Below are 27,416 nucleotides of genomic sequence, written 5' to 3' on the forward strand. Positions count from 1 at the left end.
CAAAGATGTCGGGGAACATAGGGTCTAATGAAAGGGAGAAACTGACAGAAATCAGTATTTGTACGGAAATGGTGTTAGGGAAATTGATGGGATTGAGGGCCGATAAATCCCCAGGGCCTGATAATCTACATCCTAGGGTACTTAAGGAAGTGGCCCTCGAAATAGTAGATGCATTGCTGGTCATCTTCCAAAATTCGATAGACTCTGGAACAGTACCCATGGATTGGCGGGTAGCTAATGTTACCCCACTGTTCAAAAAGGGTGGTAGAGAGAATACGGGGAATTACAGACCGGTAAGCCTGACATTGGTAGTGGGGAAAATGCTAGAGTCCATTATAAAGGATGTAATAGCAGAGCACTTGGAAAAAAGTGACCAGATCGGACAAAGTCAACATGGATTTACGAAAGGTAAATCGTGCTTGACTAATCTACTGGAATTTTTTGAGGATGTAACTGGTAAAATAGATAAGAGAGAACCAGTGGATGTGGTGTATTTGGATTTTCAAAAGGCTTTCGATAAGGTCCCGCATAAGAGATTAGCATGTAAAATTAAAGCACATGGGATTGGGGGCAAGGTATTGACTTGGATAGAGCAATGGTTGGCAGACAGAAAGCAAAGAGTTGGAATAAACGGCTCTTTTTCTGAGTGGCAGGCAGTGACTGGTGGGGTACCGCAGGGATCGGTCCTTGGACCCCAGCTATTCACAATATATATTAATGATCTGGGCGAGGGAACTAGATGTAATATCTCCAAGTTTGCAGACGACACAAAGCTGGGTGGGTGTGTGTGCTGTGAGGAGGATGCCGAGAAACTCCAGTATGATTTGGACTGGTTGGGTGATTGGGCAGAAGCATGGCAGATGCAATATAACGTGGATAAATGCGAGGTTATCCACTTTGGTGTCAAAAACCAGAAGGCAGATTATTATCTGAATGGCATTAGATTGGGAGAAGGGGAAGTGCAACGAGACCTGGGCGTCCTTGTGCACCAGTCGCTGAAAGTAAACATGCAGGTGCAGCAGGCGGTTAAGAAGGCAAATGGCATGTTGGCCTTCGTAGCAAGAGGTTTTGAGTACAGGAACAAGGATGTCTTGCTGCAGTTGTACAGGGCCTTGGTGAGACCACATCTTGAGTATTGTGTGCAGTTTATCTGAGGAAGGATGTTCTTGCCATGGAAGGAGTGCAGCGAAGATTCACCAGGCTGATACTTGGGATGGCAGGAATGATGTATGAGGAGAGATTGGGTCGATTGGGCTTGTACTCGCTGGAGCTTAGGAGAATGAGAGGGGATCTGATCGAAACTTATAAAATTCTAACAGGACTGGACAGACTAGATGCTGGAAGGATGTTCCCGATGGTTGGGGAGTCCAGAACCAGGGGTCACAGTCTAAGGATAAGGGGTAAGCCATTTAGGACAGAGATGAGGAGGAATTTCTTCACCCAGAGAGTGGTGAACCTGTGGAATTCTCTAACAAAGAAGGCAGTAGAGGCCAATTCATTAAATATATTCAAGAAGGAGTTGGATATATTTCTTAAGGCTAAAGGGATCAAGGGATATGGAGAGAAGGCAGGAACAGGGTGTTACATTGTTATAGTATCACATCGTTGAATGGAACTACTTTGGTATGGAACTATTTTGGTATGGTGTAGTTATATTGCTATGTGGCACACTGTGCACGGGCAGTGCACAGTGCAGAGTCGGACATCTTGTATCACTCCGCACCATGCGGCAGCACAGAAACAAAGCAGAAATACAGCTAGTAAAAGCAGTAACTAAAATGAGCTAAAAGTGTCTGTATATTATTTATAGTAAAAGAACACAAGGAGACACAACATGGTGGCAGCGGCATGAGTGAGTAAAAAATTGTGCTATACGAACTACGAATAAGACGAAAAGTGATTTTATGAGCTGATTGTGAGTGCCGGTGTCTGCGGTGATTTGAGAGTGAATCGTACGGGAAACTAAAATGCTGACTGTGCAAATGCAACCCCTCATGAACTGGGAAGCCGACGATATAGTAGAAGCATTCCGCAAGTTCAAACAGAAATGTGAGCTTACATTCAAAAGCTTCCTGAAGGGCGCTACCAATGAGGAAAAGGTTAGTTACATTCTGTTGTGGACAGGAGAAAAAGGTTTAGGTTTGTATAATAGCTGGAGTTTGACTGAAGACGAAAATGAAAACCCTGCGACAATTTTTGATAAATTCAGCAACCATCTACAGCCTAAATCCAATCACCGTATACACAGATACAAATTCCAGAGTCTAAGACAGGAACCCGGTGAAACAGCTGATAATTTCCTGACAAGGCTGAGAAATGAAGCCAGCAAGTGTAAATTTAAGGAAATGGAAGAAAAGCTTGTGGACCAGCTAATATGGGGGTCAGCGCATGTAGAGGTACAAAAAGCCCTGATAGGAAAAGAAAAGCTCAGAATAACAGAGGCTGTAGATACTGCGAGAGCTCATGAAGCCATGAAGCAGCAAATGAAAACGCTGATTTCTCAAATGGCTGACATGCGGACGGCTTCTGAGACGGACAACAGAGTGGATGCAGTGAGAGAAAAGCACAACACACAAAGACATACACATGACAACGGGGGAAACATGTGCAGAAATTGTGGAAGACCGCACGATTACACAGACAAGAGGAAATGTCCAGCATATGGAACAAGCTGCAATGCATGTGGCAAACTAAACCACTGGGAAAAGAGGCGTAGAATGAAGAAAGAAGGAACATACATCTATGGAGCAGATGAAAGAGACCATGACATGCACCTACATGAGGCCATGGAGAGTACCAGGTGCTTAGGTTTTTGGATGGGGCCATGGATACTTTGGTGGAGTACTTTAGGGCTGGGGGCGGCATTTCTCATGGTGATTTGGAGTAGAGGCTTGGCAGAAGGTTTCCAACTGTGCCAATGCCAGCTAGACCTGACTGCAGTGCAGAAAGAAATCCAATGACCTTGCCAGATGTCTAAGATAGAAAACCCCACTCACATCTTTCATTCTTTTCACTCTGCAGTGCATGGTCCTGACCCACTCCTGCCCCCAATCTGTTATTTCCTTGGAAGCTTCCGATGGTTGCCCATTAGGGAAGACGTCACTGCATCTTTGTTCTGCTTTTTGTCAAACTCTGGAAAACTGCTTCCAGCTATTCTAACAACTCAATGCTTAGCACCATCCACACTTTATTCAACAGTGGGAGGAGGTGCTCATGTGGATCATAAACACTGGCATAGACCTGTTGGGCTGAATAGCCTGTTTCTGTGCTGTAAAATTCTATGCAATTCTATTTCTATGTAAAATGGTGCAGGCTGAAAGTCCTTGTCATGAATCTTACCATTCATGTAGAAATGACTCATGGTATAACACTGGGCGGCCTGCTGGTGGCGCCATCCCGGGAAAGTATAAATCCTTGCGCGTGAGCCCAGCTTGCTCAGGACGTTTTTTGTAACCAGGAACTAGTGATGTAACTAGAACTCATGGTTGTGAAACAGTTGATTAAAGCCTTGTTTTATACTCAAACCAAGTGCGTAGTAGTTTTCTTACGTCAGTCCTTTTCCCAATGCCAATTGTGTACTTCTACTCTTGTAGGTCCCCCCGAACCAATTCCCCAGGCCTCTCGATCCGATTCCCCAGGCCTCCCGATCCAATTCCCCAGGCCTCCCAATCCAATTCCCCAGGCCTCCAGATCCAACTCCCGAAGACCCGAGTACTTATCTGTGGAGAAGGTACCGAACTTGCAGCACCTACATTGTGCTGCCTCCTCCCGCAGCGTGGTCTTCATTGTAATGAGGCCCAAGGCTCCATATTTGGGGCTTCTTGGGTCTCATCATTTGCGTGCAGGGTAATAATCCTGTGCAGGAGGGTTTCGCAAAATGGAGGAAAATAACCTTCCTTTTCCATTATTTACCTCCCTCATGGATTAAATCCAATGGGCAACTTTTTAATTTAGCAATCCTTTGTAACTCATCCTCTAGCACCTTTGTGACTTTCTTGCTCACTTTCTGCTCTAAAACTAAATGAAATTCGGGTCTCCACGGGTGAGTACGCATGGGGTACTCACCCGTAAGCCCAATGGAAGTGCCGGTTTCCTGCATGCACTGCGCATGCGCGGGAAACCGGCACTTCTGTTCCCCTGAATGAAGGGGTTCAGAGTTCGAATGCGTGCGCGGGAGAGGCTGCGCGTGCGCGTCGAACTTAGTTTTTTTTTGCAGGTTTTCCCGGGAGGGTAAGTCTGCAGAATTTACACATATAAAAAGCAGTCGCAAGGCCTGCTTTTTACAAGGTAAGCGGTGAATTAATTAAAATTAAAACATTTTTTCCACAGGTTAATTATTTTTAAATACTTTAAAGCAAGGTAAGTTTATTTTTAGCCCGGTTAGAAAATAAAATTATTTTTTTCAAAAATTTAAATTATTGTTTTAAAGTTATTTCATGTGTAACCCCTTCATGGTTCTCTAGATATATGTGAGATGTGGTCTCTGTTGTAGACAGTATTCTATAGTCCAGTAAGGAGATCACTACTACAATGGCTTAATTCTAATTATCTTACTTTATAGTTTTAACGTCAGACAGTATAAGAAGATTACAGGTCAATGAACTAAATTAGACATTTGCATACATTAGAATGAATCTAGACATAATAAACATACATTCTCCATTTACATGGATTCAAAGGAGAATCTGTCCCTGTGTCCAAACTCGAGTGCACTCTTTGATTGGCACGCTTAAGTTGGAGCTCATGGTATGTATAATGTCTGCAAGACTTACGACTCCGAACCCCTTCGTTGAATTCTCGTCACGATTACTGAATCCCACTTTGAGTTCTGGATGCAGAGCACACAGCAGCCGCTGGAGTTGGTGACTCTCTCTTGCTCTCTCTGCAGCTTTTCCAAGTAGCTCCCCATCAGCACGAGGCAAGCAGCTCTCCCCAGACCTCTGCCTTGCAGATCTGGGTTCAGACGACGATCCCCCGGTACTGGTGACTTGCAGCCAGCCAGTTCAGGATGCAGTGCTACTAATACGAAGGGCGGCGGCCGAGTTTGGAAACCCGGGACGGGATGCGGCAGCCATTTGCCTCCTGAGCCATCTTTTCAGAGCTCCTGCCCTCTCCTCTTCCAGTCGCTCTCCTTTTTCCCGCTCGAAAACCCCAACTCCACCCCTTCCTCCTGGGGTTTCTGCCTGGAGACTGCGCAGCCTCACTGTCTGCAACAGTTGATACTGGTGCAGAATTATGGAAAGTATGCTCTTAGTCACATTGTGTCCTTAAAAGTTCTTGCCGTACCTTCACATGGGCAACTTTAACCCAGGGATTTATAACAATAATAATAGTGTCTAAGTTAAAGATTGATAACCATACTTAGCGTACATAACATTTCCAGTGTCTAAGTTAAAGATTGATAACCATACTTAACGTACATAACATTTCCAGTGGGTATTACACATGTAATTTATAGTTTACTAGCTGGGGGTGCCCAGCGTTGCCAGGGCAATTTTGGGCCACGCGGTCTCCCTGCCCCTGTCTATCCCCTCTCTGTCCCTCCCTCTCACCCTCTCCTCTCCCTCCCTCCCCTCCCTCCCCCTCTCTCTGTCCCTCCCTCCCCTCTCACTGCCTAGTGCCTGAGGCCCGGTGCCGTTGTGATACCGGCCGTGCGGGGCCTAGCGCTTCAGGCCCGGCCGGGCTCTCAGGCCGAGACGGACCCCAGCTGAGCTCCCCCACGGGTGGCGTGGTTGATGGCCGGCCACTGCCGCTCCCCTGCCCGCTGTGTGTAAACTCACCTGCCGCTCCCGGAGCCGCAATGTAGGGGTTTGTTTGGCTGGTGCTATCGCTATGGGGGTGAAAAAAATGGCGGTGAAGTTTCGGGAAACTGGAGGATTAGGTCCCGCCCGTGATGCACCGATTGGTCAACCATCAGGTCACTGAACTGTAGGATTGGTCAACCAGCATGTCACTCAACGCTAATGAGAGGTAGGATTGGTCAACCGCTAATGAGCGGAGTTTTGAGGATTTTGGAACGTTTTTTGTATACTGCCAAACAATTTTTGTCTGAACAAAAAGTAAATATGCCTATGAGACTCCCCTAATGATAAGCTTTCTTTTGATATAACATGCGTGTAGGTACGCTCTGTAACTTTTGATTGTATAGCTGGACAGACAGACAGACAAACAGACAAACTCTTTTATATATATACTAGCTGGGGGGAGCCCGGCTTTGCCAGGGCTGTTTTGGGCCGGGCGGTTTAAATCGAGTGCGAGGCTTTGGGGCCCTGTCTCTGTGTCCCTCTGTGAATCTGCTGCCGGGCAACATTTTAAATCGAGTCCCAGGCTTTAGGGCCCTGTCTGTGTCCCTTTGTGAATCTGCTGCCGGGCAACATTTCTACCTTTTAAAGTGAAAGTACTTATAAAAGGTTTTTGGTAAATCTTATGTTATTTTTAAAAGAGAAACTAACTTTTTCAAAGCTGGATGATCAAAGGGCTTTCAGGCCCTGTCTCTCTCTGCCTGTGTGAATCTGCTGCAGGGCAACATTTCTACCTTTTAATACCTTGAAAGATGAAAGTGAAAGTACTTATAAAAGGTTCTTGGTAAATCTTATGTTATTTTTAAAAGAGATACTAACTTTCAAAGTAGTTTGAGCTGGAAGCTGAAGTCATGGCAGTGAAACAATGGCTGCCAGATCCCCGAGATGAAAACGATTAGTCCCGCCCACACACACACACACCGATTGGACAACCATCAGGGGACCGTACTGTAGGATTGGTCAATCGTGATGGCACAGGATTGGTCGAACCTTGACGTCAGTCAATCAATGCTAGCAGATAATGAGTTTAATTTTGAAGGTTTTTTGCATAAGGCGCGAACAATTTTCGTCCGACCGAAAAGTAAATACGCTTACGAGCGTCCCAGAAGCGTAAGCTTTCTTCGGAGGCAACGCGTGCGTAGGTATGCCGTATAACTTTCGAGCGCATAGCCGGACAGACGCACACCCGAGGACAGACAGAAGGACAGACAGAAGGACAGACAGATCAACTCCTTTATATATATAGATAGATTTTTAAAATGTGATGTTTTTAAAAAATTTATTTGAAGATTTAGTGATGTTTTGGGGCCCGTAGTATTTATAAGTTTTGACAGCTCTTCTTGTCAAACTTATGAATGGAGTATTCCCTGCTCCGATTGGCTCCCCATGGCCCACGTGATCCCAGGGGACGCATTGAACTAACTGCGCCCCTGGGATACGCAAGCACTGCGCGCCGGCAGCTGGAGCAGGCCCAGGATCGGAATTCCACGGGGGCCCGCAGCTCAACGGCCGGCGCGCAAGGTAAGTGCAGGTCGGGGGGAAGCCCCCGACCTGAATTTCTGGGCTGCAATAATAATGTTTTCCATAGACAGTTAAAGAATGATTCTAAGTAGGATGCCTATGAACTTACTGTAGTAAATCTTCTTGCCAATCAAATTGGAACTTTATACCAGTATAAAAGAAAACAATTTTAATTTTCAGTATATCACCGTATGGCCACACTTTCCTCTTCACCACAATCTTTCCTGTCTTTCTCTACTTTATCAATGCTACTATGATCAGTGCTCTTCTTGAGTTAGGGTTCCTCCTAAGCTCCAAGCACACCATCCTACACATTCTACTTCTTCCTACATTCCAACTATGTTAAAATCAAAAAGCTGATTCCCTAATTGGGTGTTCCTGGCAAGGAGTGGCACTTGCAGGGAGAACTGGTCACGAAAATGCAGGCCCAAGCCCCATTTAAAATATATGGGGCTGTAGGCCTACGATTCCCCAACCACCACTACAAGTGCCACTCCTTACCAGGAAAGCTTGCTCGAAGGATCGGCCCTCAAGACTTATCATACAGTGCCCAACTGAAACTCTTTTTTATCATGACATCAGAGGTTTGGAATTCCTTACTTCCTCCAGTCTTTCTTTCCTCTTAACTTTAGGCTTTATAAACCCAAGCTTGGTGTGACCAAGTCACTTTCTGATTTATCTTGTCTTATTCTTTTACACTTTTCAACCTTGGTGGTGTTCTGCAGTTATATTCTTTGCTTTCTCAATTTAAAGAAAGTTACAAATTTGAAATTAACATGTAGAGGGATAAAAGAGAAGATACATCAGATTGCACCCAATGCCTGACGTACATCTGATGCTTCTTCTAAAAGCAGGGCTCACGAGATCTGGGTCCTGAAGTGCTTCAGCTAAGGGCACATGTCTTCTGGCCCACCTGTCAAGAACGCCTGCCTCTTCAATTTCTACCCCAGCTCTTACTGCCACTTATGCTCTGCACATCACCTTGTGTGTTCCTCTCTGGTTTACTGACTAATGCTCCTAGGGTGAATGCATTTGGAGTGATGCTTGGCAGAGAGAGGATGAGTGACAACATGTGCAATTGAATGGTGGAGGTCCTGAAGCAGAAGAGCCTGGCAGATCCTATTCTTCCTCCACTGTTTCTTCTTGCTGTGTGACATCAACAGAAAGGAAGAGAGATCATAACAGGTTACAGAACAGCACAGTTCACATGTGACTTGCAATAGGAGTTACATAAGATTTTTTGATAAACATTTTGACAGGTTACGTGTAGTCCTATAGCCTGAAAGGGAAGAGGAACAGAATACAATGAAAAATCTGCAGCTGGCACGTGCTCTACAACTTCCCCTTCTCCGACTCCTCCCGTCTGCTTCCCTTGTAGCTCCAGTGCTGCTTCTTCATAAAATGTAAAAGGCTTGAGATTGGGAGGGGGGGGGGGCACCACCATGGCCAGTCTTTCTCTTGCATTATGAGTCATATTCTCCTTTAATCCAAGTGCCAGCAGGCAGCATGCCAGGTTGTGAGTGAAGGAACATTTCTAGGCGAGGGTTGGCGGTGTAAATGACCCCATGGAAACATTAATCGTAAGTTCTGAAGCACTTCAACACGATGAGGGGAAGTATATATATGGCAATCATGCTCACGCCGTGCATTCTTCGAAGGTGTGGCCGATTTCTCTTGCCTTGCCTGACCAGATCAGGTTATTAAACTTTATCCGGTACTGAGTAGCCATCCAGGTGGTCATGGCGGTGGTCCTTACTGCCAAAGCCACCTCCCTTCACTGTCCTTGGGCTATACCTTGCCTAAAATATTTAACTTACGGTGGCCCCAGAAAGTTCACTGCGGTCAGAGCTGATTCAGTCAGATGGGTAGAAGCTCCACCCTGTCACACTTCTACTGGCAATCACACAGGACAGGAAAATCTCAGCCTGATGTCTAGAGCCCACCTAACCGCTAAGATAAGTGTGATATAAAAGTCTTAAGGCTGTCTGCGAATTATCGGATGATAAAAGGTTGGTAACTGGAATAGCACTGCTGTGTCAATCTACATAACCTCAGTGTGTTAGCAGCATCCATGTGAAAAACAAAGATACATTTCTACAAGGAGCTGTAACAACCTCAGTCCAGGCAGCTCTTTTTACAGTGTGATTCTGCACTTTGCCCTCCAGTTACCTCAGCGTGCGCGCATAGAATTGAGCACATTAAGAAAAGCATTTCCTTGGATACTTTTCAAGTATTACGTGAAGGGGGCTTATTTTGATGTGGACAATGTTTTGCTCATCAGCAATTCAACTGCCTGCTCCAATATTTCAGTTCTGGAAAAGAACATCTAAATGCTAACCACAAAGTAGGAATTCTGAACTTGCAACCCACACTGAACCAGCGACATATCTCTCGTGTTTTTGTAACATGGTTAACCTGCGTGCATCACTATTGGCTGTGAAACTGCCTTATGCATTTTACAACAATATGCTTCTTTGATAAAAATTCATGGAATCCAGGTATCATTTCCTGCTTTTTCTTCAAAACATTTAGCTGGTTATTGGTTTCTGCCTTTTGGACGAATGCCAATGCAAATTCCAAGCATCTGGTGGCCAGCTGTTCGAATACATTCATTCATTTGACAAAAAAAATTGAAATACGACAATTCAAAAGAAAGATTAAAAGATCTTCACAATGGGAAATATTATAATGCATGTAGAAAGCACTTGGATACATCAAAGAGTACATATGTTGAAGTTTCCTTTTTGCAAGTTAACAACATTTGGCAAATGTAGACATTACAAGAGAGCAGCAGTCACATCACAATTCACTTTTCAACTTTTTAGTGCTGCAAAATTGCATCGAAATAAATCCACATCACTCAGCATATAAATTTTGTAACTGAATTGTCCTAGAGTTTGTTTTCACACCAAATCTTGTTAGAAAAATCCAAGGAAGCATGAAAAGAGAATGTAAAAAGTCTATTTAAAATGACAGCAATCTAATAAGCTTCTTTAAAAAGATATTTTTCTACCTCAGTGTTTAAAGTAGCTGTTCACATTCAAGGAATGGCATTCCTTTCATCTTAGATACTGGCTCAATATTTGCGGGGAGACGAGGAGGATGCGGGGGAGGGCAAAAACGGCCGCGGAATGCGAGAAGGCCGGGGACATGGATGTCCTGCCGAATTTAACGGCAGGATCTCATTATAATTCTTTTCTTCCGTTTCCTGCCTGGCAGCTGCTAAATTAACAGGCTGCCAGGTAGGAAAACCAGTGGCAGGTAGCCCCAGCCGCGGACCCTCAGAGACGGTCCCCAGCAACCGGCAGAGGGAAAGGCCAGAGATCAAGGCCTGAGGTGATTGCGGCGTGGTGCGGACATCGGTGCTGGGGGGTGGATGGGGGTAGGTCTGCGATCACAGCAGGGGTGGGAGAGAGAGGCCGCGATCGGCAGAGGGGAAGCAGGCTTCCTTGAGGGGCTGGGGGGAGCATTCCTGCTCTTCCTGGCCCACATGGAGTGCTATAAAAGGCACTTGCACGCCATGAAACCGCTGCTGTAAAAGCGGCAACAGGCGCGTACGCGTCGGGTTGGTGACGGCTTCCCCATTTTTACATTTGGGTAAAACACAGATCAGGAGTGAGCATAAACTGGTAGTGGTGGCAGAGGATGAAGAGCTGGGAGGCCAGCTTGTGTCCCCACCCCAACAGAAGACCCTGGGGATTTGGAGCTCACTTGGCCGGTATTTAAAATGCTATTTTATAAGCTTTAAAGTATTGGTGACCATGCCAAGTAGCATCAGGTGGAGGTGTCAACTAGCCACATGTATGCAGCCTTGCATGACAGTTTTGCAATACTGCAGTGCACCATGGAGCACTCCAGGGATGTCTGAAGCAGAACCGTGCCACTAAGCATTGCAGAAACCCCAAGGGCAGTGGATGCTTTCCCAATGGATACTGCGTTAAAGGTCTGAGGTTCCAGAAAGGAAGCTTTGATAGACTTTGAGATCAGTTAGAGTGAACCATGAGACAGAGCTTTATTGACGCATTGTTGCCATTAGGTCAGTTGTCATGCCAAGCAGTTTTAAGGAACGTCTTAAAGAGAGAGGAGGTAGCGAGGTGGAGAACATACATATGAACATACATACATACGAACATACGAATTAGGAGCAGGAGTAGGCCCTTCAAGCATGCTCCGCCATTCAATAAGATCATGGCTGATCTGATTACTCCACATTCCCGCCTACCCCCAATAACTTTTCACCCCCTTGCTTACCAAGAATTTATCTACCTTTGCCTTAAAAGTTTTCAAAGACTCTGCTTCCACCGCCCTCTGAGGAAGAGAGTTCCAAAGACTCACGACCCTCTGTGAGAAAAAATTTCTCCTCATCTCTGTCTTAAATGGGCGACCCTTATTTTTAAACAGTGACCCCTAGTTTTAGTTCTCCCACAAGAGGAAACACCCTTTCCACATCTACTCTGTCCAGACCCCTCAGGATCTTTTTTGTTTCAATCAAGTCACCTCTTATTCTTCTAAACTCCAGCGGATACAAGCCTAGCCTGTCCAACCTTTCCTCATAAGACAACCCGCCCATTCCAGGTATTAGTCTAGTAAACCTTCTCTGAACTGCTTCCAATGCATTTACATCCTTCCTTAAATAAGGAGACCAATACTGTACACAGTACTCCAGATGTGGTCTCACCCATGCCCTGTACAACTGAAGCATAACCTCCCTACTTTTGTATTCAATTCCCCTCACAATAAACGATAACATTCTATTAGCTTTCCTAATTACTTGCTGTACCTGCATAGTAACCTTTTGTGATTCATGCACTAGGACACCCAGATCCCTCTGCATCTCAGAGCTCTGCAATCTCTCACCATTTAGATAATATGCTTTTTTTTATTCTTCCTGCCAAAATGGACAACTTCACATTTTCCCACATTATACTCCATTTGCCAGATCTTTGCCCACTCACTTAACTTATCTATATCCCTTTGTAGCCTCCTTATGTCCGCTTCACAATTTACTTTCCTACCTATCTTTGTGTCATCAGCAAATTTGTCACCCATACCTTCGGTCCCTTCATCCAAGTCATTTATAAAAAATTTAAAAAGTTGAGGCCCCAGCACTGATCCCTGTGGCACACCACTCGGTACATGTTTTAAGAGGTTTAAGGAGGAAGGAAGGCTTAGGGTCGAGGCAGCTGAAGGCACGCTGCCAATGGTGGAGTGAAGAAAATCGTAAATGTGCAAGAGGCCAGAATTGGAGGAGCGCAGAGATCTCGGAGGATTGTAGGGCTGGAGGAGGCTAGGGAGGGGCGAGGCCATGGAGTGATTTGCAAACAAGGATGAGGATTTTAAAATCAAGGGTTTGCCAGACTGGGAGCCAATGTAGATCAGAGAGCACAGGGGTGATGGGTGAACGGGACTTGGTGTGAGTTAGGATATGAGCAGCAGAGTTTTGGATGAGCTCACATTTACAGAGGATACACGGTGGGATGCTGGCCAGGAAAGCACTGGAATCGATGAGTATGGAGGTAACAAGGCATGGATGAGGGTTTCAGCAGCAGATGAGCTGAGGCAGGGGTGGAGACGGGCAATGTTACAGAGGTGGACGTAGGCGTTCTTGGTGATAGAGAGAATATGGGGTTAAGAAAAGTCTGGTTCAGCCTGAGAACGTGGTCAGAGAGAAGGATGGAGTCGGTGGCTTGGGAACAGAGTTTGTGGCAGTAACCAAGCATAATGGGGGAAAGATTGGGTTGCTTTGCACCTCCCGGGGGCACTAGCGGGGTGCAAACCTCCTAGTGCCAAGGTGCGCGCCACTAACGCCTTCCGCAAAATTCAGCGGGAGGTTAGTGGTGGCAGTAGCGGGAGCACCCTGCTCGCGCCCCAGCCACAACTTCGGTCACACCCCCTGACATACCGCCGGACGATATATCCGACAGGGTCAGGGGGCTGTTTTTGCGGCCGCGATGGTGCAAATGAAAGGGCAGGTGCCGGGCGGCCATTTTTTGGGGCCGCCTGCCAGCATCTGCCCCCTTCCACTTCTTCATGTGGGGTGCCGGCCGCAACCGGTACTCCTCTTGAGTGCCGGGCTGTTTTCCCGCAGGGCCCCGCTGTGCACTGCACAAGGCCCCTCCCCTTTAATCAGGGGAGGGAGGCCTGTAATACGGCCTGTGCCGACGCACGTGGCACTGTTGCGCATAGCACCGCGATATTGAATGGTAGCGCCCCAGGAAAGGGGAGGAGTACTTGCAGTAGTGCCCCGCCTCCTGCTTGGGACACTACCACTCAATTTATGGCGCAGGGATGCTAACTTTATCGGGCCGGCAAAGTTAGCACCCCAAAGGGGGCACGACCACATTTTTCCCCCAATGGCTTTGGTCTTCTCAATATTTAATTGAAAAAAATTTTTGCTCATCCAGTACTGGATGCAGTCATTAATAAAGGGTCAGGAGTTGAGTTGCTTCATCACTCCCTGCAGACTCATGACTCAGACCTTTCCCATTGTTTCCTGTCACTTCTTCATTACCTGCTCCTTCAGCCTTGGCAAAGGCTGCTAATGGGATAAGCTGTCTTTTGCAGTTCTCCAAAGGTTTCACAATTTTTGACAAGCGATTGTTACTCCCTTTTAATTATTTTCATCCCCTTATTTTTCACTTGCAAGCAGTTTTCTACTTTCACCACAAGTGTGCACCCGACACCTATCCAAATCTGCTCCTGGTGCTGTGCTAATGAACTGACCAAGGCAAATAGGACACTCCCATTTGAATCTGTCTAAAACCGGCCAATAGCCATGCAGGTTTAAATTATGCCAAAATCTGAAAATCTAGGCCAAATTTTCCAAAGTCACATCATTCAGCAGAGGAAGAAACATAGGGGGTGAATTGCCTTGCTGTTTCCTGTGCGTAATCAGGGCAAGCAAATTTTTGTGGCAGAAAACTGGGCAGAAGCCATTTCCACTAGCTTTCCACCATTAAACCACTTCTCCCTAATTCCCTCACACTATTTGGCTCTTCCCATAATCTGCCTGCGGAGTCCCGAAGGCCCTCATTTAAATATTGCCCCAGAAATTCCGGTCGGGGGCTTCCCGCGGGTGCAAGCCCCTGACCTGCACTTTCCTAGCGCACCGGCCGTTGAGCTGTGGGCCCCCGTGGAATTGCGATCCTGAGCCTCCTCCAGCTGCCGGCGCGCAGTGCTTGCGTATCCCAGGGGCGCAGTTAGTTCGATGCATCCCCTGGGATCACGTGGGCCATGGGGAGCCAATGGTAGCAGGAAATGCTTCATTCATAAGTTTGACAGGAAGGGCTGTCAAACTTATAAATACTATAAGCCCCAAAACATCACTAAACCTTCAAATAAATTTTTAAAAGATCACATTTTTTAAATAAACTATAAATTACATGAAATAACTATTTGAAACAATAACTTAAATTTTTGAAAACATTTTTTTATTTTCTAACTGGGCTAAAAATAAACTTACCTTTCTTTAAAGTATTTAAAAATAATAAACCTGTGGAAAAAATGTTTTAATTTTAATTAATTCACCACTTACCTTGTAAAAAGCAGGCCTTGCGACTGCTTTTTACATGTCTAACTTCTGGAGACTTACCCTCCTGGGAAAAGCTGCAAATAAAACGTAAGTTCGATGCGTACGCGCAGCCTCTCCTGCGCATGCATTTGACCTCTGAACCACTTCGTTCAGGGGAACGGAAGTGCCGGTTTCCCGCGCATGCACAGTGCATGCAGGATACCGGCACTTCCATTGGGCCTATGGGTGAGTACCCCGTGCGTACTCACCCGTGGAGACCCGAATTTCTGGGCCATTTAGTAGTGGTGCTGCAGCTCCATGTTTGCTGCTTTTACACTTGCAAAGCACTCAGGGTAACTTAAATTGAGATTTATAAAGTGAGCAGTTGCCAGGATTGGCTGAGAAAGGCAAAAGTAAGGAGTTTCTGAGTTTGAGGAATCTGGAGAGTCTGACGAGCAATTTCTGCAGCTGAGAAACACTTTTTCCAGTGATTTTGTTTTTGACATTCTGCCTACACTCCTGGACTTGCTTCTCACTGCTTCTGAAAAGGTCAGACCACTGGCAGATTTTTGGAACCCTCACCCATCCATCCATCCCCTACCTGCAGTGAAAGATTTTCAGAAGCAAGCATGACATTCCCTATGGCCGTACCCAAGGGTTGCCAAATCTGGTTGGAGGCATTCCTGGAAGTTTGATCACGTGTCATTCTGACCACATGACATCTGACCATGTGATGCCTAAAAATGTGACATCTGATCACATGATCAAATATTTATCCCATTCCCGTTGGAATGAAGTTTTAGTCTCTACCTCAATAGCCACATGTGGTGAATGATCGCACGGTCTAATAGCCCTCAGTTCAAGAAACTTCCTCTTCCCTTCCCCCTTGTTTCTTCCAGTGAGAATCCTTGGTTTCATAGGATTACATATGATATACAGCACAGAAACAGGCCATTCGGCCCAACCAGTCCCTGCCGGCGTTTATGCTCCACTCGAGCCTCCTCCCATCCTTCCTCATCTAACATTACCAGCATAACCCTCCATTCCCTTCTCCCTCATATGCTTATCTAGCTTCTCCTAAATTGCATCTATACTATTCGCCTCAACTACTCCCTGTGGTAGCGAGTTCCACATTCTCACCACTCCCTAGTTAAAGAAGTTTCTTCTGAATTCCCTATTTGATTTTTGGTGACTATCTTATATTGATGGCCTCCAGTTTTGCTCTTCCCAACAAGTGGAAACACTCTCTGTATCTACTCTATAAAAACCTTTCATAATTTTAAAGACCTCTATTAGGTCATCCCTCAGCCTTCTCTTTTCAAGAGAAAAGAGACCCAGCCTGTTCATCCTTGTCTGATAGGTATAACCTCACATTTCTGGCATCATCCTTGTAAATCTTTTTTGCACCCTCTCCAGTGCCTCTATATCCTTTTTATACTATGGAGACCAGAACTGTACGCAGTACTCCAAGTGTGGTCTAACCAGTGGTTTCCTTTCCCTAGCTCTCCATTTGCCCACCAGTGAAAATCATTGTGCACTGCTTTCTCACAGTGAGGTCCCCAGGTTTCACCCACCCCTTTAGTGGCTGCTCCTCTCTCACTGCTACTACAACTCACCACCTTGCTGCTGTTGTTCGTGGCTCTGCGGGAAATGCTGCCCCACCCCATTTTCCGGTTTTCCTCTCCCCCATTCCCCTTCTCTCCCCCTTTCCCCCAGTCCCCCTCTCCCCCCATTCCCTTTCTCTCGCCCCCCATCCCCATGCTCTATCTCTCCCTCCTCCCATCAAGTCCCCATTTCCAACTCTTGAGCCTCCCCGAGATTTTAGGCCCCCTATCCCCGATTTCAGGGCCCCCAATTCCTAATTACCCCCGTCCGGTTGGGGTTCTCTATGGGTGCTGGCACTGAGCAACAGCCAGTGACGAGCTACGTGGAAAAGGTGGGCAATTATGCTGCTTAAAATTAATGTGGGTTAAGCGCGCTCTGATTCCCGGTGAGAGGCTAACAGACATTATTTACAATACATCACATAAGTGTCTGTTGTTCACGTGGGCGCAATGCTGCAGGAAATTTAAATCGCTGATTTCCTGGGCTGCTGGAGGCAGCGCTTGGGTTAGGAGCCCCCAATTCCGGGGAACTCCTGGTCATTCCGGGAGGGTCGGGAACCCTAGCGTACCCTTGCATTCCATTATCATAGAGGAGGTGGAGTAACACAAGATAGAGCAAAGGAGAGTCAGGCAGCATATAAAGAGGATGCAGCCCACCAGATATTACCCCACCAAAGAATATACAGACGGAATAGTCATACGAGGATCTTACTGGCCAGGAGGGGCTCTGCAGTATGTTCCAGCTCATATGTCAGGAATAGTTGTAGTCTGCTGTGCACTTCACAACTTTGTCATTCAATAAGGACCATCCTAGGATGCCCTAAATCATGATTTTCTACATAACACTCACTGTACTCCAAAAGTAAATCAATATGGGAAGCATTCTGAGACATTTCGATGCTTTGATAAAGGCATTATTTAATGTATTATTCATAGCATTTTGAATAAGACAAATATATTGAGGGGAATTTTAACTTCCTGTAGATAGTACACACTGCAGCCATGATACGCCGATGATGGTGGGGTGGATGTTTGTAATAGTGGATGGGGTGCCAATCAAGTGGACTGTTTTAACCTAGTTTATTGAGTGTTGTTGGAGCTGTACTAATCCAGGCAAGTATTCTATCACACTCCTGACTTGTGCGTTTTAGGTGGTAAAGAGGCTTTAGGGAGTCAGGACGTGAGCTACTTGCCGCAGAATACCCAGCCTCTGATCTGCTCTAGTAGCCATGGCATTTATGTTGCTGGTCCAGTTCAGTTTCTGGTCAATGGTGACCCCCCCCCAGGATATTGATGGTGGGCGATTAGGTAATAGTAATGCCATTGAATGTCAAGGGGAGGTGGTTAGTATAGTAATCTGGGATGTTATGATTAAGGTTATCCACCAGGTGGTGCTGTAGCCAATGCTGCTGCTAAGGTCAGAGGTTTGCTTCCTGTTAAGGTCAGAGGTTTGCTTCCTGTCAAGGTCAGCAAAGGTGGAATGCCAGGATGCAGGCATGATGTTTGTTACTCTGTTTGTTTAATAAAATACTCGTACTAGTTCCAAGATATCGCCTCTTCGCGTTCTTGTTCCACTACATGGATTTATCACATTTGGCGACGAGGTAAAAAGGACCCTCGATAAAGAAGAGAAGTCTGCCAGGACGTTTAAACAACAAAATCACGAGCTGAAGTTAGCTACCAGTTGGAAGAGAGCATGGCTGCCACGGTAGGAATGGTTTCCGCTTTTGATAGTCAAGCACAAACCTGGGAGGAATACTGTGAAGTGTTGGGTTATTTTTTTGAAGTAAATGAAATAAATGATGCCGGAAAAAGAAAAGCCATTCTGCTTAGTTCAGTGCAAAGCCAGACCTACAGTTTGATGAGGAATCTGCTCAGTCCTGAAAAGCCTGGAGACAAATCATTTGTTGAATTAATGGCTTTGCTAAAAGAACATTTCAACCCTAAGCCTAGTGAGATTGTACAGCGGTTCAAGTTTAATTCAAGGAACAGGAAAGAGGAAGAGAGCGTAATGGACTATGTAGCGGTGTTGCATAAATTAGCACAAGATTGCAATTATGGGAACAACCTGAAGGAAATGCTGCAAGATAGGCTAATTTGTGGAATTATGGACGACCGAATGCAGCGTAGATTATTATCCGAGACTGGGCTTACTTATGAAAAAGCATTGGAACTTGCTCAAGCCATAGAGACAGCGAATCGAGATGTAAAAGAAATACAGGGTTCAGACAGGGCTAATGCTACGCAAGTTGCAGGTCAGGTTGTTGTGCACAAGTTGAACATGCGTCAGAAACCACAATGTGAGCATGTGAAGGCATGTTATAGATGCAAGGGTGATCACCTGGCGAGTGAATGCCGGTTTCTGGAGGAAAAGTGCTACAAGTGTGGGAAACAAGGACACATAAAATGAGCTTGCAGGGCGAAATCACCTGTGGAGGAATCCAAACCAAAAGGAGGAGGACAGCAAAACCAACAGAGAGAAGTGAAAAAACATGGAGCACACCACATCAGCGGCGAAGCTGAGGAAGAAGAGGACATGTTCATAATGTATAGCATGTTAGAGAACATTCCAAAAGTGGCTCCTATCACATTGCAACTGACAGTAAATGTCTCTAAGGTGAACTTTGAAGTGGGTACAGGGTGCGGCGTGACCATAATGAACAAGGCAGAGTACTCAAAATTGTGGAACCGTGCAAAAGTTCCAGAGTTAAAGCCTTGCTCCCTGCATCTTAAAACATATACAGGTGAACGAGTAGCGACATTAGGTACAGCTAATGTAACTGTGCAACACAGGGACACAGTGGAACAGCTACCTGTAGTTATAGTATCGGGTACCGGACCAAACCTGTTAGGTCGGGGCTGGCTAAAAGAACTTAAATTAGACTGGGGAGCAGTAAATCAAATAGATGCGGGCAACAGTTGACTTTGCAAGAAGTGTTGAGTGAACATGGGAATGTGTTCAAGGAGGAACTTGGCACATTTAATGGCCCCCCAGCTAAGATTTATGTTGACAAGGAGGCACCGCCAAGGTTTTTTAAACAACGACCTGTGCCTTATGCCATGAAGCCAAAGGTAGAGGCTGAGCTTGACCGTCTATTGAGAGAGAACATACTAGAGCCAGTGAAATGTTCGGAATGGGCAGCTCCCATAGTGCCTGTTTTGAAACCGGACAATTCGGTAAGACTCTGTGGAGATTATAAATTGACAGTCAATCGGGTGTCCAAACTAGAGCAGTATCCGATTCCCAAAACAGAGGCTCTCTTTGCAAACCTGGCTGGAGGAAAGAAATTCACAAAGTTGGATATGAGTCATGCCTACTTGCAGATTACACTGGATGATGAATCAAAGAAGTATGTCACCATAAATACACACAAGGGCTTGTTTACATATAACCGCTTACCGTTTGGTGTCTCATCTAGTCCAGCTATCTTCCAGAGGACAATCGAAGGTGTACTGCAAGGGATTCCACATGTTTCCAACTATCTGGATGACATTCTGGTGATGGGAAGAACCGACCAGGAGCATCTGAGCACTCTGAGAGAGGTACTACAGAGATTGGAGAGGGCAGGGTTCCGGCTCAAGAGGAGTAAGTGCACTTTCCTGGGGAATGAGGCAGTGTTCCTGGGACACAGTGTGGACGCCACTGGGCTCCATCCACTCAAGGAGAAGGTACAAGCACTGCAGTACGCCCCTGCTCCTACAAATGTGGCTGAGTTAAAAGCTTACCTGGGACTGCTGAACTATTATAACAGGTTTTTACCAAACTTGTCAACTGTGTTAGCACCCCTTCACAAACTACTGCGCAAGGAGACACAGTGGCAGTGGGGAGAGGAGCAGGGGGTTTCATTTGAACAGTCCAAGAAACTGATACTGTCGGCGGATGTGCTGGTTCACTACAATGCAGAGAAAGACATCATTCTCTCTTGTGACGCTTCACCTTATGGGGTGGGGGCAGTTCTTTCACACTGCATGGAAGATGGAACTGAAAGACCAATAGGGTTTATGTCCCGAACTCTAACACAAGTGGAAAAAAACTATTCCTAGTTAGACAAAGACGGGTTAGCAGTAATGTTTGGGTTACAGAGGTTCCACAAGTACATATATGGCAGGAAGTTCACCATATGCACCGATCATAAACCTCTTCTCACTCTTTTCAATGAAATGAAAGCAGTTCCACAGATGGTGTCACCCCAGATCCAGAGGTGGACCGTGACGTTGAGGGCATATGAGTATGTCATCGTCTACAAGGCGGGCAAGTACCATGGGAACGCAGATGCCTTGAGCCGTCTTCCACTGCCAGGCACACCTATCCGTGCAGCTCCAGAGGACAGAGTTTTGATGTTGAAGGACACTGACATGGCACTTGTGACTGCAGAGCAAGTAAGAACATGGACAGGTAAAGATCCAGTACTGTCTAGTGTTTGAGAATATGTGGTGAGGGGATGGCCACAGCATCCGGAAGGGGCTGACTTCACACCCTACAGTGTCAGGAAAACAGAGCTGAGTGTGCAGGATGGTTGCGTGTTGTGGGGAGCACGAGTGATTATTCCACAGCCAGCACGACAGTCTATCCTAGAGCAACTACATCAGTGTCATCCTGGGGTCTCGTGTATGAAAGCCTTGGCTAGGAGTTACTTGTGGTGGCCAAAGCTAGATGAGGAGATAGAAAATCTAGTCAAGACATGCAGCACTTGTCAGGAACACCAGAAGGCACCAGCAGCGGCTCCTCTCCACCCCTGGGAGTGGCCGGATAAACCATGGAGAAGATTGCACTTAGATTATGCGGGTCCATTCATGGGGAAGATGTTCCTCATAATCATTGATGCACATTCCAAATGGATGGATGTTTATCCTGTAAATTCTGCTTCCGCCACTACTACTATAAACTGCCTGCGTTGGAGCTTCAGTAATCAAGGGCTACTGGAGATCGTGGTGAGTGACAATGCCACTTGTTTTGTGAGTACAGAAACAAAAGAGTTCTTGAGAAAAAATGGCACAGTGCAGGTGACCTCGGCTCCATATCATCCGTCCTCGAATGGACTTGCGGAGAGAGCCGTACAAACATTTAAGGAGATGATGAAAAAAAGTGCAGAAGGGAGTTTAGCAGCCAAAGTGTCACGGGTTCTGTTCAGCTACAGAATAACACCTCAATCCACCACAGGACTCTCTCCTGCTGAGATGTTATTAGGTCGTAGACTACGCTCCACTCTTGACCTTGTCCACCCAGACCTAAAAAGGAAAATGGAAAACAGACAAAACAAACAAAAAGAGCCATGATGTGGAGGTGCCGATGTTGGACTAGGGTGGACAAATGTAAGAAATCACACAACATCAGGTTATAGTCCAACAGCTTTATTTGAAATCACAAGCTTTCGGAGCGCTGCTCCTTCGTCAGGTGAAGTGGAGAGATGCATAAAAACACAGCTTATATAGTCAGAGAATAATGTCAGATGTTTACAGGTAATCTTTCTAACTGCCATTTATCACACCTCGGCAGAGAGATAATCACAGCAATCAAAGGTGTGGAGAGAACAAGCCAACGACGACGCGAGTCTGGATGACCCTACGTCTGCTCAGATGAGGAGGAACACGATGGACACCTACAGATGCTGAAAGACGCCCTCGTAAGAACGGCGAGACCATGCAGACACTGCGACAACGGATGAACGGACACCGCGCAACAATCGCCAGGCAGGAGTGTTCCCTCCCAGTCGGGGAACACTTCAGCAGTCAAGGACATTCAGCCTCCGATCTTTGGGTAAGCATTCTCCAAGGCGGCCTTCGAGACACACAACAACGCAAAATCATCGAGCAGAAACTGATAGCCAAGTTCCACACCCATGAGGACGGCCTGAACCGGGATCTTGGGTTCATGTCACGCTACATGTAACTGCACCTGACGTAGGGTCATCCAGACTCGAGTCGTCATTGGCTTGTTCTCTCCACACAGATGCGGCCGGACCTGCTGTGATTTCCAGCAAAAAAAATGTTTTTTGTCTGTTTTTTTGTTTTTCATACAGACCCCAGCATCTGCAACATTTGACCCCTTGTGACCCCACCTCATTGCTCTTTGATGTAATGTTTTTCTGACTGACCTGTTTGGACACCATTTACACCTTTGATTGCTGTGATTATCTCTCTGCCGAGGTGTGATAAATGGCAGTTAGAAAGATTACCTGTAAACATCTGACATTATTCTCTGACTATATAAGCTGTGTTTTTATGCATCTCTCCACTTCACCTGACGAAGGAGCAGCGCTCCGAAAGCTTGTGATTTCAAATAAAGCTGTTGGACTATAACCTGGTGTTGTGTGATTTCAAACAAAAAGAGAACCATGACAAAAGAACAAAGAGCCAAAGTTTTGGAGAAGGAGATGCAGTCCTTACCAGAAATTTCAGTTATGGACCAAAGTGGATTCCTGGCTTCATAGACTCAATGACAGGTCCAGTATCATACAAGGTCATGTTGGGAGATGGTAGGGTAGTACGCAGACATGTAGATCAGATACTTCCCAGACAAGGGGAAATTGAAATGAAGGTTCCAGACGCAATGACTGAAGACAGGGTTGCCCCCAGTTATCCAAGTGCATCTGTGGTGCCACCCCCAGGGACGGAGACAATTCCACAGGAACCTATTCGTCAAGAGGAAACCATCGTTGCAGAGTCAGATACTCTGAGCACTGCTCAGGAGCAGCTGGTGGCTTTGCCACAAACAAGCAGGGACTTTACTGTTAGACGTTCACAAAGGACTCGCAAGCCACCAGAGAGATTGATACTGAACTGTTAGATTTGTCAAGTATGGAACATGATGAATGGAGACTCCTTATGTGACCCTCAGGAATGGTTGTCTGTTAAGAAATTCATACTGAAATCTTAAGGGGGGAAGGATATAGTAATCTGGGATGTTATGATTAAGGTTATCCACCAGGTGGTGCTGTAGCCAATGTTGCTGCTAAGGTCAGAAGTTTGCTTCCTGTTAAGGTCAGAGGTTTGCTTCCTGTCAAGGTCAGCAAAGGTGGAATGCCAGGATGCAGGCATGATGTTTGTTACTCTGTTTGTTTAATAAAATACTCGTACTAGTTCCAAGGTATCACCTCTTCAAGCTCTTGTTCCACTACATGGATTTATCACAGTTAGGCTCTCTCTTGTTGGAGGTGGTCATTGCCTGGCACTTGTGTGGTGCAAATGTAATTTGTCACTTATCAGCCCAAGCCGAGATGTTGCCCAGGTCTTGCAGCATGCGGGCATGGACTGCTTCATTATCTGAGGAATTGTGAATGGAGCTGAACACTGTACAATCATCAGTAAACAGCCTCACTTCTGACCTTATGATGGAGGGAAGGTCATTCATGAAGCAGCTGAAGATGGTTGGGCTTAGGACACTGCCCTGAGGAACTCCTGCACCAATGTCCTGTGGCTGAGATGATTGGCCTCCAACGATTACAACTATCTTCCTTTGTGCCAGGTCTGACTCCAACCAGTGGAGAGTTTTCCCGCTGATCCCCATTAACTTAACAGGGCTCCTTGGTGCTACAGTCAAATGTTGCCTTGATGTCAAGGACGGTCACTCTCACCTCACCTCTTGAATTCAGCTTGTTTGGACCAATGATGAGGGCTGGAGCTGAGTGGTCCTGGCGGAATGGGAACTGAGCATCAGTGAGCAAGCTATTGGTGAATAATGGCCACTTGATAGCACTGTTGACGACACTTTCAATCATTTTGCTGATGATTGAGTGTAGGCTGATAGGGTGGGATTTGTCCTGCTTTATGTGAACAGGATATAACTGGGCAATTTTTCACAGTGTCAGGTAGATGCCAATGTTGTAGCTGTACTGGAACAGCTTAGCTAAGGGATGGTGCTTGTTTCTAAGGCTGCTGCTGCTCTTCTTCAACTAAATGTTCCTCCATCCAAATGAAACTGGCAATAACAGCAGCCATGATAAGCAGATAAAGCTCACTGAGGGTGATCAGGCACAAAATGTGAGAAAGAAGAGATCTGGAAGCTGGAAACTCTGCTGATCCAAATAGCACAAAAATCCTGTGGTCCAGTTACCTGCAGGTGAGTGCCCCTTTAAATTCTGCTCCAGTAGCTCTGAGAGACCAATCCTGCTTAGTTTTATTTGCAGGCTGGGCACTGGGCAAGACTTCCGCAATTTGAAGTTAAAATGGCATCGGAGTCCTAATTTACATGTATTCACAAGGCCCCCCACCTGCCTCTGGTGCGCACATTGGCCGACTTTGAAAACTGCGTGGTTAAAATGGGGGCAGGTGGGAACGCTTCGGGTACGCACTGGTAAGTATTCAACTACTATTTAAAACACCAACTTGCAACATTCCTGTCGGAAGGACAGGGTTAAAATTGGGCCTATTTTCTGGAGTATCAATGTTAAGGAAATTTTCAAACCAGAAACAGTTTTGTCAAGACTACAAATGTAATACATTTGTCACTCCTGAGCGCTGTAACTTATATGTGTACCTGACTAGCATTACAGCAGAACCCCAAACAGGCTCCTGAAGAATGTTGCCACACATATCTCCTAGATGGTCTAAAATGCAAAGACAGGTTGGTCACTTCCTTTTCTTACTAAACCACATGCATTCCACATTTTATATATTACTCCAACTCTCTAAGGGGGAAAATTCAGTTGGTAGCGCCACCCGTTAGCGCCTTAAGAGGGCGCTAAGTGGGGCACAAAGCAACTAGCGCCCGGGTGTGGTGATATCTGCGCCTCTCGCAAAATTGACCGGACATTTTGTGGCAGCGCTAAACAATACCGCCACGATCTCCTGCGCCGGCAGATCATGACGTCAGTCGAGTGCGCAACGCCCCGTTAGCACCCCGGACCGGATATTGAGTGGCGCCCCCTGCCTTACCGCCTGCCGCTAGCAACGACAGGTTGAGGGGAGCGTTATGCTGTCAGAAAGGGACTAGGGGAGCGCTATTTAAAGGCGACCGCTTCCTGCCTTTTTTTGTCGGTGACATTTTTGCACCACACATTCTGAGAGAGAGAGACTTCTGGAGAGATTCAACACTGTGTGAAGGAGTTTTGGGTACTGAGCAGCACTTTGCAGGTTGGTTTTGGTTTGCCCTTGTATCGATTTAGAAGAGACTATGGGGTCTGCATTCTGAGCTGTTCCCCTGGTTCTCTCCATTGCTCTTTCCAGCAGATTTGATGTACAGGTCTCTCCAGGCCGAGATTCAAGGCTGCAATGAGCAGGATGTGGATGGAGAGCAAGATCATCCCTCCCCTATAAGATAAAAACAGAAAATGCAGGAGAAACTCAGCAGGTCAAGCAGCATCTGTGAAGAGAGATACAGATTTAACATTTCAGATCGATGACCATTCGTCAGAACTCCCCTTTAAGAACTGGATGGTGCCAGTGTGTCTGTGTTACATTGCTTACTGAAATCACATGAGCTTCGCCAGCGCTGTGAGTTAGCACCTCGCTCCTCGGCCTTAGCGCCTTAAGAGAGCCTGATTTAGCGCTCCAATCACCTCCAGGGGCGATAAAAGCCAAGTTTGCTGTCAGAGGCGATAATTAGCGCCAGGCGCTAATCTTTGCGCCCGGCCGATAATTACGCCCCAAATGGGGCGATACCGAATTTCTCCCCCTAAGTGTTTATTTCTTGGGAAATATTCTTGGGCAATCATTTCATCATATTTAACTCAAATGGTTTCTATCTTGTATACAGAATCAAAAACTTCTCAGTGAATGCTTTGAAGATTTTTTAGATGAAATTTTCCTTTGGCTTTAGCTCTATGATTAAAAGTAAAGAATATTTGGGAAACATCTGGGGCTAGATTTTCAGTATAGGCAGTTTTGGGGCGCTAACCTTAGCGCCCGCCCGAAGTTAGCGCCCGCCCCAAAGTAGCGCCCCGTTGCCGGGAATTCAGTGGCTTCACCCTAAGAGGTTGGTGGAGCACTAAAAGAGGCGTTCCACTACTATCTTTAGGCGCTAAGCCGGCGGTCCAGAGGGATAGCGCCCAGGCGGGGCGCAGCGCGGGTGCGGTCATTTTTGGACTGACAGCAGACCCCGTGGCGCCGACCAGCTCTTAAAGGGGGAAGGGACGAATTGGTCTGCTGCCACGCCCTGCACACTGCAGCCTTGCAAAGAGGCCTCAACACTGCTGCTCAGCCCCAGGGAGTCATGGCAACGCCAGAGAAGGCCCGTCAGCGTGCCCTGCGCTTCTCAGAGGGTGATCTGGACATAATGGTCACAGCTCTGGAGGTGAGGCGCAAGATCTTGTTCCCAGAGAGTGGGAGGAATCCAACCCACCACGACTACACCAAAGCCTGGAAGCAGATCGCCCAGAGGGTGACGTTCACCGGCGATGCCCCCAGGACCCACAAACAATGTCGTAAAAAATACAACGACCTGACCAGGATTGTCAGGGTGAGTACCCTTTCCAGTCTCCTCCTCATTCTTGCATGTACACCTGACATGGTGGGCAAAGGGAGCTGAAAGTCCTATTGGCCAGCCCTCAGCCAGCAGCATTGGGACAGTCATGAGCATCAATTGGCCATTCGGCACTCTACACTCTGGCCAAGCTATTCCACCATGGGAGGCAGTGCACACTACATCAGGGCTACACTGCGCACTTACAGCCCGTCCTTTCTCTTGCAGGCTAAAGTAGCCTTTAATCGCCAGGCCCGTGCCAGGGGTGGCCGCGCCAAGCTGCAGAAGCTCACTCGGCTGGAGGAGCGCGTGTGTGTGCTCATGGGAGCCCATGTGATCGTCCCCACAGCGTGCGGAGTATCCGACCCTCCACTGCCCGGCAATGGTAAGGACCTCGCCTTTTGGCCCTCTCACGTCGCACTGGCCCATCCGAGCTACCTCCTTTGCCACTGTCCCACCAATGCGCTGAATGCCACCAGTCCTAACTCCCTCGCTGACACTGTCTCCTCACTCTGAAGCTACTCTTGTGCATTCCTGCTTTCAGCTGGTGACGACCAGGACCCTGAAGCTGCCAGTGACAG

This window comes from Somniosus microcephalus, chromosome 13, assembly GCF_052327205.1.
Source record: "Somniosus microcephalus isolate GS21.2 chromosome 13, FLI_Smic_1.0, whole genome shotgun sequence".
Taxonomy (NCBI): domain Eukaryota; kingdom Metazoa; phylum Chordata; class Chondrichthyes; order Squaliformes; family Somniosidae; genus Somniosus; species Somniosus microcephalus.